Consider the following 13,089-nt stretch of genomic DNA (forward strand, 5'->3'; position numbering starts at 1 on the left):
TTCAAATTTCTCTTCTACCCGACAGGCCTTTAGCTACTGGTGCAACCTATCATCTCCTCTTCCCTTTCATTTCAGTGCTTATTTCACTTAGCATAATCTCTCCAGGTCCCTCTATGCTGTATCAAAGGGTAAGAGATCCTTCTTTTTTATAGATGCATAGTATTCCATGATGTAAATGTACTACATCTTTTTTATACACTCATCTACTGATGGACACTTGGGCTATTTCCAGATTTTAGATGTTGTAAGTGGTGCTGGTGTGAACATAGGGGTGCGTATATTCTTTCTGATTGGTGTCATGTAGCTTTTCAAACTTGCTTCATGAATCTTTAAATAAAATTCATCTAAATGTGCTTTATACAGCCGTTCCACAGTGGGAATAATCCTTTATCAGTAGGTTCTTGATTATCCTTTGTACCAAAGGAAACTCAATGATCTAATCTAAATCAGAAATAAGGGTTTATTTGATTTACAAACAAGTATTACATGGAAATTAGAGTATACTAGCATGCAAAGAATTCACAAGAGGTGTGGGTGAGAATGATTTCCTTAGCTGGCAGACATACAGACTATTTGGTATTTTATAATAAAGGTTCATTAACATTTAAACAAGTGGGTGTTTTTTTATTGTTGTTGTTGTTGACAGCAATGACATTGCAGTTCATTCTTGGCTCTGGAATCAAATGCTCAGAGATATTAATTTAATGAGAAATGTAGATATCACTCAGCAGGCATGGCTCAGTAGTTGATTGTCAACCTATGAAACCAGCGGTCACAGTTCGATTCTCATGGGGGCATATGGCTGGGTTGTGGGCTTGATTACCAGTGTGGGGTGTGCTGGAGGCAGGCGATTAATGATTCTCTCTCATCATTGATGTTTCTATTTCTCTCTCCCTCTCCCTTCCTCTCTGAAGTCAATAAAAATAGTTTTAAAAAAATGCAGATATCAAGCTTGAGTTACAATGAAAGCACGCACCATTTTTCCTATTAGCTAAAAATGATATCACTTTTAAAAAGGATTTATTTTCATTTGTTAAAGATTTTACATGTGAAGAAAGTAAGATATTAAACTAAACTTTGCTAATATTTTATAACTTTAGTGAATTTGAAAGCGAAAGTCATTTTGATTGTGCATATGATAAAACATTTATTTCACTAGTTTAGCTCCTTCACTGAATATGAAGACAATCTACTGAAAATATTCATCACCTCTTTGATTCCCAGGGTGCATTTGGTTAACTTGTTTGGCTAGATTTGGGCCTCCTTTTCTTGCAGTTCTATGCAGCCTTCAGCATTCTTTTAAAGCTAGTGATCTTCCTAATTATTCTAAAATCAAAAACATATTAATAGCTCTGTGATAGAACTACCATGCTATAGAGAAACTAGTCACCAAATAGTATAGTGAAATAGTAATATGAGCATGTAAGTGTATACTAAGTGTCTGTGATTTCATAGTCCAAGAAAATCATGGGGAAAAAAACTTAAAATGTAAATTTATTAATATTTTTTTTATAGTTCTGACAGTCTGTACCCAAGACGGATTCTCAGTTTGACTATTTTTGAATGCCTTTTCTCATCACAAACCACAAAAGTCACTACATTTTCAGGTGTTGTTATAACAAATAGTATAACTTCCAGAAGAAGAGAAGCAGTCTGGATATATGTGTGTTGCTTGTATTTTTGACTATTCATGATAAAATCTCATAAAATCATTAGTCAGCTAGTTGAAGGTATAGAAGTAGATAAATATAACATGTACAAAAGATTCAGTGAGAATAAATGCAATAATGCTTGTGTTAAATCAAGCTTTGCAAAGATGTTATACTGCCAAATGTTCTTAGAATAATCAGGAGAAAGAAAAGATAGGGAGAAAATCTATTGTAGACAGAACCATCTGACCCGCGTTAGGCACTGCTGACACAGTGCCAGGAGTCCCCAGTCCTTCCAGGGCCATTGAGAATGTTTCGGTTTCCTTTAAAATCAGAATAGGAAAAGTGAACTTTTAGGTTGAAGGGAAAAAAAAAAAAATACATATATATATATATATATATATATATATGAAACCAGTGGAGTCATAACATGTATTTTAAAATATTTTATTCTATTTTATGTATGTATGTATGTATGTATTTGTTCGTAATTATGGAGAGAAAGAGTTTATGAAGACAAAAATGCATAGGGCTCAGGAGAGTTATGATGTGGCCCTGGTGGTTGGTAAAACACCTAAAACTATTTTGAAAAAAATGTTCAAAGATGACCTTTATATAGTCCTTGCCACTTTTCTTCTTTCTCATCATCAAGCCTCATACCCACTCATTTGCATTCCATGCTTAATCATCCTGTGTATGAAATTGGAATGCCATTTTTATTCCAGGTCACTTTGTTATCATAATCTCTTAGTAGTTTAAATTGTGGTATTTACCAACTAATATCAGTATTCATCTATTGTCTAGTCCAAAACAAAGATCAAGTTATTTATTAGTTTAGAGCCATGTTAATTAACTTGTATGTGGCAATACAATCAACACTTAGATAAATAAAACAGATTTATTTAAAAACTGAAACAAAAAAAAAATGTTGTTTAGTGTTATTTTTCTTTCTACATTCTTTTATTTATTCTTTACGTGCTAGTTTATTCAGACATAATGAAAAAAGCAAAAGCTACTATCCACAAGAAATTGATTATTTATAAATTGAGAGGTTTTAGTTAATATATGAACTATCCATAGGCATTGAGTTTCTTTAAATATTTCTCTTCAAGATATTTTTATTATTTTTGAGAAAAATATATGCCTTCAAATTTTTATTTTATAATTTAGAAAAGAAACAGTTCCTTCATCTAATTTTGCATAGTTAAGTATTTTTGCAGCATTCAAATAGCTACAGATTTTCATGGTGGATAAAGGGATTTTTACATGATCCCTGTAATTATGATGAGATTTCCTTAGTGAGTGAAGTGCCTCATTTATGTATCTCTACAGGGGAAAAAGTCATCATAGTAAATTTTACACAAGTAGCAATAGTGAAAAAATGGAAAGATCAGTGCAACCAGAAATCATAGCTATATGAATACAGTAAAACCACTGGGAATGGCACAAATCCAATTTAGAATAAAATTAGGTGCAACTCCTGTTTTTAAGTTCAAATACCTGGTCTATATAGTTAGAGGGAAAAGGAGGCTGAATAGTTATCGTGGGCTTGTGATAAGGACCTTAGTTAGACCTTATAAGTTAGTTAAACATAGACTCAGCTGTGGGGTTGGACTTTGCAAGTGCATTTACATAAGTTTTCTGGTGTAGACTAAGTAGTTTGAACTATTAGCATTTTTTTTAATTTTAAAAGCTTTATGTAATGTCTATATATATGTAATATGTATGTATATATGTACTATATATGTAATATGTGTGTATATATGTAACATATATATGTATGTGTGTGTATATATATATATATATTCAGTATAATCTTTTTAATTTAATTACTCATATAATTTCTGGAGGAAGAATGGGCAGAGTTAGAGTTTGTATTTGTTGGAGAAACATGTTAAGATTTGAAAGACCTCTAGATTTATCATGGAAACCCCCCCCTCAAAAACAAATAACCTTTGATACAGAAAAAAAAAGTTTGGAAATCAGGTATAATCTTCACTATACTTACACTTCTACCTCATTCCCCCATCTCCATAATATTCCATTTGTACAATATGGTTCCTTAATATTGTGTTAAATCTATTAGAAATTTTTCAACTTTGCTTTTCTTACAGCAGTGATTTTCAACCTATATGACACCAGAATTTTTAAAACATTCAGTACCTAACTATTTAGTCACAGGCACTGACCTCTTTCCCCTTAGATAGTCAAATTAAAAAAAAATTAATATAGCCATAGCCGTTCCTTGTGAATGAATCAAAATTATACCTACTTTCTGCCCCATTAAAAAAAATCTTTTGGTGTTTTAGTAGATAGTTTATGTGTGCCATGAGATGAAAAAGGTTGAAATTTGCTGACTTGTGGCATAGACTTCTATCTACTCTTTCCTTCATTTTATTTCCAATTACTTTTTTTCTCAGCCTTTGTCTCATTCTAAGCACCCTCTATATTAGCCTGTATTTCAGTCCTTTCTTTCTAACATCATAGTCACCTAAGTGCATTATGTGTACAGGTAAAATAGGAAAAAATTGTCCCAAAGGAGTTGGTCATGTTTTACCAAAATCTTTAATGCCTCATTCTTCAGTGGAATGACAAGGGAAAAAAGTCAATTCAATTAAACTAAGACTTATTGAGTATCTCTTATGTATAAAACATATTGAATGCAAACCTGAAAAGGGCACATTTTCACCCTCTGGGAACTCAATCTGGTGGGGAAAATGGATACACACATACATCCTAATTAAGGCTTTGATAATATTGTGGAATACAGATAATATTGAATGTTACAATGGAAGAATTTATGATATCTTATGGAAGTTTATGGCTAAAAAAAACATTTTCTGACTGATAAAGAAAGGATATTGCTAGGTAAATGGTTCCCCAGCAGAGCTTCTCAAAATGTGGACTGGGCTGCCCAGCCAATGTGACTCAGTGGTTGAGCATCGACCTGTGAACTCAAAGGTCACGGTTAAATTCCTGGTCAGGGCACATGCCTGGATTCTGAGCTCGATCCCCTGTGTATGGTGTGCAGGAGGCAGCCAATCAATGATTCTCTCTCATCATTGATGTTATACGTCAAATTTCGTATTAGGTATATATTTGTATGTATTTTTAAAAACTATTTTGTTATTTATACCCTGCTAGAGATTAATTTACAGACCTGCTTTTATCACTGTCCATTTGGTGGTGGCATAGTGCCTAGGGAAAAACATACCCCTCTCCATAGGGATGGACTTAGGCCATGTAGTCCGTTTCAGTGGTGGAAAGTAACACAAATTCCTAACGTATCTTACTGTAAATACAGATTTTTTAAATGTGGATTATTTAAAGGAAAATAGAATGATAATAGTTTTAGAATGATTAAAGACTAAAGGTAAGACCAGTTGTGTTTTCTTATATTTGCCATTTACAGGCCTATAGAATTTAAACCTGACATTATATCTTAAATGTCCTTTAGTCTACAACTCTCATTTTGAGATAGGAAAAATTAAAGTTTATAGAGGTTAAGAGACTTGTTTAAGATCAAAGGTAGTGATTTTTGCTTCGACGTGTGACAGATAATGTTGATGCCACTCTAAAGAAGAAAATGAAAGTGAGCCAAGAGCAACAGCTGGTTTGGGTAACAGAATTCTGAGTTCACATTTATACATGTTAGGTTTGAGATACTGAGTTATTTAGGTGGAAAACAGATTATTGGAAATATGTGATTGAAACTCCCCTGCCAAGCGATGAAAATGTGAAAGTACCTGCCTAGATGTAAGTTTTGAAATTGTGAATTTAAGAAGAGTCATTTATTCCATGCAAATATCCCTTGAGAATTTACAATTCTGAAGGAAGTGAACCTAAACCATATTTTAAAGCTTGAAGTTGTCTTCAAAGAGGCAGAGAAGTGAGAAAAGGAGGCCGTGGCCTGGGGAAAGCAAGGAGTTAAATCATGGTTGTGTCACTAAGTGGAGGGGAGAGTGATGATAAATAAGTTTCTGTATCATCCAAAGGAGTTCTAAATTTTTTTCTGAAAGCAGGGTAGAAGCCACTGAAATCTTTTTAATACAGAATGTTAAGATTATACCCCTAAGAGAGAGAAAAGTAGATAATTTTTATGGCTGCTGAATACATTTTAGAGGATTTAGGGTCAAAACAGGCAATGCCTGAGATAAGAATAAACAGAAGACTGTGGGCCTACAGAAAGAGGAAAAGACCTGTTTGATAGTCGAAACATTTTGAAGAAGTTAGGAACAATCTTGGGTTTGACTATTAGAAGATTATTTTATTTTTATTGATTTCAGAGAGGAAGGGAGAGGGAGAGAGAGATAGAAACATCAATGATGAGAAAGAATCTTCAATTGATGCTTCCTATGCACCCCAAACTGGGGATCGAGCCAGCAACCCGAGCATGTGCCCTAACCAGAATCAAACTGTGACCTCCTGGTTCATAGGTTGAAGCTCAACCACTGAGCCACACTAGTGGGGCTTAGAAGATTGTTTGTATTTCCTCTGGGACTCGGTATGATGTTTTTTAAAAAATAGGCACATGTTTAACAAATTTTGTATTTATGCCTTGTGTGTTGAGGGGGAGCAGTGTTCAAAATGTTAGGAGTTTGACAAAACTGCTTAATTTTCATTTGGAAATACAAGTCAAGGAGTTTGAAATATAAAATGTAGCCAATTAAAAATAGTATGGAAAGTTGAATATCTATTAACATACATTATGAAACTAACCTGGCATATTAGAAACACTGTATAGGATTGAGAAATGCCATATATGGAGTGAAACAAACTTTGACTAGAAAATTAGATTAAGGTTAATAAAATTAGAATGTTTAGGTGTTTTCATCCAATAAGAAGCTGTGTAACATAATGATTAAAATTACAATTGAAGGAATCAAAGAGATAAGGCTTCAAATTATTTTTTTTTATTTAAGTTGAAGTACATATCTCCAACTCAGTTTCTGTATGTGTTAAATCAGTAATAATAATAATACCTACTTCATAGGTCTGTTAGGAAGGATCAAAGTAGGAGGCTAGACACTCCAATATAGTGATTGACACATTGGTGAGTTTAATAAATGGTGCTTTTATTATTTTGCTATGAAAATGCTTTCAGGTTCTGAATAAAATCTGGGGTTAATTATGGCAAATAAAGACATTCTAATTCAAACATATTCAACAAAAGAATTATTCTCAAGCATATTGCAAGAAGAGTGGTATATAAGATGGCCATATAAAAATCCACAGTTACTCAAATTGTCAAGTTTCAGAATTGACACTCAAGTGAAGGTGTTGAAAGCTTCATCGTGTAGGTCATTTTAAACTAGCTTTTACCACACTCAAGAAACCCTGTGGTCAGATTCTCATCCTTTCCACCAGTTGCATAGGTCTTCTATGCACAGACCTGCTATTGACTTCTCTTTTCCCGTGCACAAAGCTGCTATTCACTTCCAGGAAAGTCGGTGGCTCTGTGGAATTGGATAAGAATTTGGCCTACAATGAGTGATTTGAATGAATGAATTTGGAATTGGCAAGAAAATACAAACATATGCCACATTTACTTGGTACATTCACGCCTCAAGAGAACTCAGGTAGCACGTAAATTCTGCATAAAAAGCCAGAGATTTTCAGCAGGAACCTATTTCAAAGTCAGCTTAAATCTTCTCCATGTACTTTTGTTATATTCCAAGAACAAGGCAAAATATTATATTTAATTACTTCTTATTGGAATGTAAAAGGCTAAAGAGCCTCTTCTGATAAAGTCTGTATAGCACCTACTCTTTACAAAGCTGGTGTCAGAAGACAGGACTAACAGTAATGTCATAGGCTAATTTAACATGTGGATTTACTTAGTTTTTTGGGGGGTTTTTTGGGGGGTACACTTTTTTAAGCCAATCTTTAGTGGCTGGATTGATACTGGACTACTTGCAAGTTAAATGTTATCCTTTGCTTTTTGTAGGCAAAATACAACCAAGGTGTATAGGTGCCCACTTGTGTACTGGCATAAAGTTGGGGTCCTAACATTCTTCTGTTTTCAGTAGTAGACAAATTTCTTCTCCTGATATTATTGCTCATACAACTTTCAGTACCAGAGACATTGAACCTTTAAAAATGGGAGAAATGTTGTATTTTTGACAGCTTCTCCCTTCCACTGACTGAAACAATAAAAATAATCATGAAGCTGTCGGAATGGCCTCTGCATATAATGTCATTTGCCTGTGATTTTCTTTGCTTCTCTAGATAATTGAATTTATTCAGGCAATTTATTTTTTAAATGTGCGGTCTCCGTGAATGGAAACATCTTAACTAAAGACAACCGTTTTATTTCCTCTTAATTAAATATGTACGTGTGTGTGTGTATACTTCTGTTAGAACCAAGGGAGTAGAAGAAAAATAATGGGGACACCAAAAATGTACTGTAAAAAAAAATTAATTAAAGAGAGGAAGTGTGACTCTTGTAACCAAATATTCTGACATTGTCTTCACCCCCTGTCTATGTTCAAAGTCTCCAGGTGCTCAATAGGAGCTTTTAAATTATTTTTCCCTGTGTGACATTGCTAAGTATAATAAATGGATATAGCAAAGGACTTTTGAAAGAAGCCTCTGTGTGTGTGTCATCTCAGAGCTGGTAAGCATAGCACCACCCGGTTGGTTCCCATCCTGAGACTCACTCTTAATAAATGACCAGCTTAAAGATAATGGCTATTTAATTTAAGCTCCATTAGTCAAAAATGTAGCTGTATAACACAAATAAAGCTTATATTCTCATGGTGTCGGGAATATAAAGAATTCATGCCTTTATTTTGGAATGGCATTTTTGTGGGTTATTGACCACCAAGGCAGAATGACTTCGAGATATCAGAAATATTGAGGGATATTCAGAAGTCATGAATTCAAGTAGAATGGTAGAAGGGAATACCTATGTCCAAAATTTTAAATTATTTATTTGTTTCCTCTGTATACTCTTTGTACTCCATAGAATTTAGAATGACAAATATAATTTTTCCCTTGACAGGATGCTTTTTTGAATGGAGCAAAACCACCTCCTCTTATTTACACCTGTGGTCACAACTCAATAAAGCACTCATGGCAGTAGGATTCTGCAGAACTTTTTTGGTGTTGATAAATTTCATTTTTGTTTTCCCCTTATTCTAACATCTGTATCACAAGAATTTTAGAGGTTAAACATACAGCACTCTAAAAGCTAAATCATTGTAAATAAGGGAAAATGTGTCTGGTTCTAATTTCTCCTTTATTTATACAGTGCTATTTTTTTTCATACCTTAAACATGCTTCCTAGAATAACAAAAATCTTTTATTCTAACATTTTTATTCTAGGTGTTTTTTTTTTTTCCTTTTTTTGTTTTTTCTCTCTGCTTTGCAGATTGTGTAAGTGCCCATTATTATTTCCATGTATACACTTTTCTTTCTAAAACATCTTTCATCTTTCAAAATCAATTATAAATAATGATAAACTTTGAAAACTGTACATGGTAAACCCAAGTCACTGAAGGAGATGGTGATGCCCCCTTATAGCTTCCATTTTTAGACATAAGTGAAGAGGACTTGGCCATTTGCTCATTTCCCTGGGTGGACACTTTCTGATAGCTCATGAACTAAAATGAATTTAACCATTCACTAGAAATTAATGGTTTATAAATAATAATTTTACTTCCTTTATTTTTTTATCAGAATCTTGAATTTTGAGGCATATCTACATTTGCCTGTTCCACATACAAATGTAAAGATTTTAAGCTATATAACAAACATGTCATTTGAATACTGAGGCAGATTATACCTATTATTTACATTGCTGGGGTCAGAAATTAGGGCTAACAATCAAATTTAGATGAATTTAGTTATATGGATTTTATTATTTTTTAGGTATACTGATTCTATTTTAATAATCATCTCTGTTTGCTAACCACTGTTTTTCTCAATACCATAATCATTATTTCAATCTCCCAAGCAAAAAATATGTTTATCTTTGTCTCCTTCTTCCTTATTTTCAAATTATCTAATCCTATCATTACTTGCTTCCAAATTTCTTTAGGATTTATAACAGCTACAATCTAGTGAAAATCTTTTTATCATCACATATGTGGCATGGTAACAGTTTCCTATACAGTGGAATCTTTACTTTCTCTTCTACCCAATTCATTCTCCTTATTACTACTAGACCAATCTTCCTAACAACCCAGTTTAAGAGAATCAACCAGTATAAAAACTAGAAGAATTCTTCATGGTCTTTCAGGTCAAATGTATGCAATTCTATATGACTTTCAGGACCCTTCATAAAATGAGCCTCCTATGATAGTCATTCTTCTTATTTATTATTCTCCATTTATTTGTGTTAAGACACTACCTTCTCTTGTGTGTGTGTGTGTGTACTCTATAAACTATTCTTGATGATTTCTCTAGGGAAGAATTCTCTATATCTTTTCCTCTCAATCTATTTTTTTAGGCTTAGATAAAAACATTCTATACAAAAATATTTAATAAATTAAGTAATTGCCTCAATATGTATTTATTATGTACTAATAATAGGATTTAGGGTACATGGCTAGTAATCTGACATGATTCCTGTCTTAATGGTGTAGAAAGAAAATTAAATAACCAATCCTAAACAGTGTGCTAAGTGCTATGATAAAAAGTTTCCACCTTCCTTTGACTTCCAATGTTCTTTCTTTAAACTTCTTCTTATGTATAATTTGGTACCATACAATTTAGTATTATAGTTGTTATCATTACTAATTTTTCCTGTGTATTTACATACCTCTCAAATTTAATTTTAAACTCTTTGAGGAAAGAGAATCAGCTTTATGTTTTTATACCTTTGACATCTCTTACAGATGAGGGAAGCAGTATAACTTAATGATGACCATCATGGATATTAAAGATGATCTTGGGTTTGGTTCCCTAGTTTACAATTTCCTACTACTACTTGAGTAAATTACTCTTAGGAGCTTAATTCCTTCATCTGTTAAATTGGACTAATAGTCTTTATGGAATTTCTCTGAGAATTAAAAAAGATTATGTACATTAAACTTTTAGAGCAGTGCCTTTCAGAACTCCAAGTTTGGTAGCTATATTTTTACTGAAACAGTAGTGACTTTACACAGATTTTGTGTATTTGGACAGGGAAATTCCTAATAGCTTAGTGATATTTTAAAAAGTCTTAAGAACTATAAGACTAAAGTAAAATTTATATATAGCATTACTCATATAAACCATGTGAAAATAATATTTGCAGAGAATACAATGTTTTACCTATAAGACTGCCATGTCTCTGATTATGTGTGCTACAAAATGGTCCTTATATGCCTGCTAGAGTAGGCTCAGAACATTATGATTTATACCATGAATAAATAGTTTGGCTAGTTGGGAAATTTTATGACTGTGTGCACTGCCTAATGTCTAATCATTGCTTTTGGAATGAGAACTGAAGCTTGTGCTTCTTATATCTCAAATCATTGCTTAATGTCAATTCCCTCTGAAAGGAAAAGGGCTACTTTTGCAATCAGCATGGTGCTCTATTGAAAGTTTTAATAGTACACTTATCTGGCAGAGGAGATATCATGATCACGAAGGTGGCTTTCCCAGGGCAAAGCTTACCCATTGCACTCTGGATGTGCTAAACCCTGCGATTTCCCCAAATATGGGAAACTCGACTACACGATTTGTGGTAGTGGGGGACTGCATTCGCGCTCTAGCCTTAAATAAAAATAAAATAAATAAAAAAGGTTTAGTTAGTGTAGAAAAATATGCCTTTATAATTGTTTTCTTTTTAATATGATGAAACATTTTATTTATTTATTTATTTTTAATCCTCACCCGAGGATATTTTTCCATTGACTTATAGAGAGAGTGGAAGAGAGAGGAAAAGACAGAGAGAAATATTGATGTTAGAGAAACACTTCTATTGGTTGCCTCCTGCCAGTCAGTGCTCCAACCACGGCCTGGCCTGGGGAGGAGTCTGCAACCAAGGTATATGCCCTTGACAAGAATGGAACCTGGGACCCTTTGGTTCTCAGGCCGAGGCTCTAGCCACTGAGCCAAACCGCCTAGGGCTAATAGGAAAATTGGATTACTATAATGACATAATGGAGTTGATGGACATTGGGCTATGAAGCCATCAGCCTGATCTAGTGAGGAGACAACATGCTACTCAAGGTGCTCCTGGAGCATAGAGAAGGGAAACTAGCAAAAATAATCAGTACTTAATCTGTCCCTCCTCATATTACTGTCTCTGTTGTTTTGTATTTAGAGCATAAAGGAACATAAGGATTTGTTTGCAAGAGAACCTAGTGGTGCTAATTTCTCATGAATAAACAAAAATCTTGATATGTCTATCTCACAGGAAGAAGGAAAAATATGAAAGTAGATCTATGGCATATTAATAATTGGTGTCATGTATTTATGAAAAATAATTTATTACTCTATTTTTTAGACTGAGTTTAAAAAGTTTTATTTCATAATGAGGAGTAATTGAACATTCTTTCTTTGATCATTTCCCTGAGTTATCACTTTGTAGAGAACCATGAAACTGTGAAATTTAAAAATCGAGTATGCAACAGAGATAAAAGTACATTAATGGTCACATGACATTGTATAGACTACATTTTTCTTCTTAAAAAGTTTGTATTCAGTTATCTTTAAAAATAGGTCACCTTAAAATATTTAAATTGTTCTTTAAAAAAATTGATTCCATGGATGCAGTTTGATTTCAGCAGAAAGAACTATGAAACTAATCATATTTGCATTTTCTCTTTTTGGTGGAGTGTTAGGGGGAGGGGTTTGTCTCTTCTCCCTTTCCAGGTAAAGGCCTGGCTTTTCTTTATTTGTTTTTATATATTTCTGTGTTTTGCTTATTGTTCTATCCTAATATTATGCCGAGAGCATACTTACTTTAATAAATATTTATATAGCTCTTGTCATTTCTCAGTTATAATTTGATGAGTTTTATCATTTGTAAAACAAATATTAACTAATGAAATCCCCGAACACATATAACTCATTATTTTGTAACTCAATCCACTAACAACCCAATGAGGTAGATAATAATATTATGCCCATTTTACAGATGAAGAAAATGAAACAAAGAAAGATTGAATAACTTGCCCAAGGTCACACAACTAGTGAATGTGGAACCAGGATTTGAACCAAAGCTATTTGGCTTTAGGTTCTCTGTGTTCAACTGAGACCATCTTTATGCTGCCTCACAAGTTAGCACTCAAGACATTTTTATTACATGAATGAAAGAGAAAATTGAGCAAATGAAATATTTTTCATAGTTTAATAATTATTTTATTACTATTATATTCCAAGATCATTGATACTATATAATAGCATATATGAATTACTTATAATTTATTATCCCACTAGGGGCCCAGTGCACGAATTGTGCACCTTGAAAGGAACTGTGGGTCCTGAGGCTGTGATGGGCACAGTA

At 33.3% G+C, this 13,089-nt stretch overlaps 1 protein-coding gene and 1 non-coding gene across 9 annotated transcripts in view; both read left to right on the top strand.

The window, feature by feature from the left end:
* The window catches only part of SOX5 (SRY-box transcription factor 5), a 972,837-nt gene that overhangs the window by 651,052 nt on the left and 308,696 nt on the right, over window positions 1-13,089 (top strand). The gene's annotated exons all lie outside the window — the stretch shown is intronic.
* Window positions 11,191-11,354, top strand: LOC139007884 (U1 spliceosomal RNA). The gene has a single exon (XR_011471018.1). It is a non-coding gene; the product is annotated as a U1 spliceosomal RNA (small nuclear RNA).

Source organism: Myotis yumanensis, unplaced genomic scaffold (assembly GCF_028538775.1).
Source record: "Myotis yumanensis isolate MYYU_CA2020_CCGP unplaced genomic scaffold, mMyoYum1.0.hap1 SCAF_3, whole genome shotgun sequence".
NCBI classification, from domain to species: domain Eukaryota; kingdom Metazoa; phylum Chordata; class Mammalia; order Chiroptera; family Vespertilionidae; genus Myotis; species Myotis yumanensis.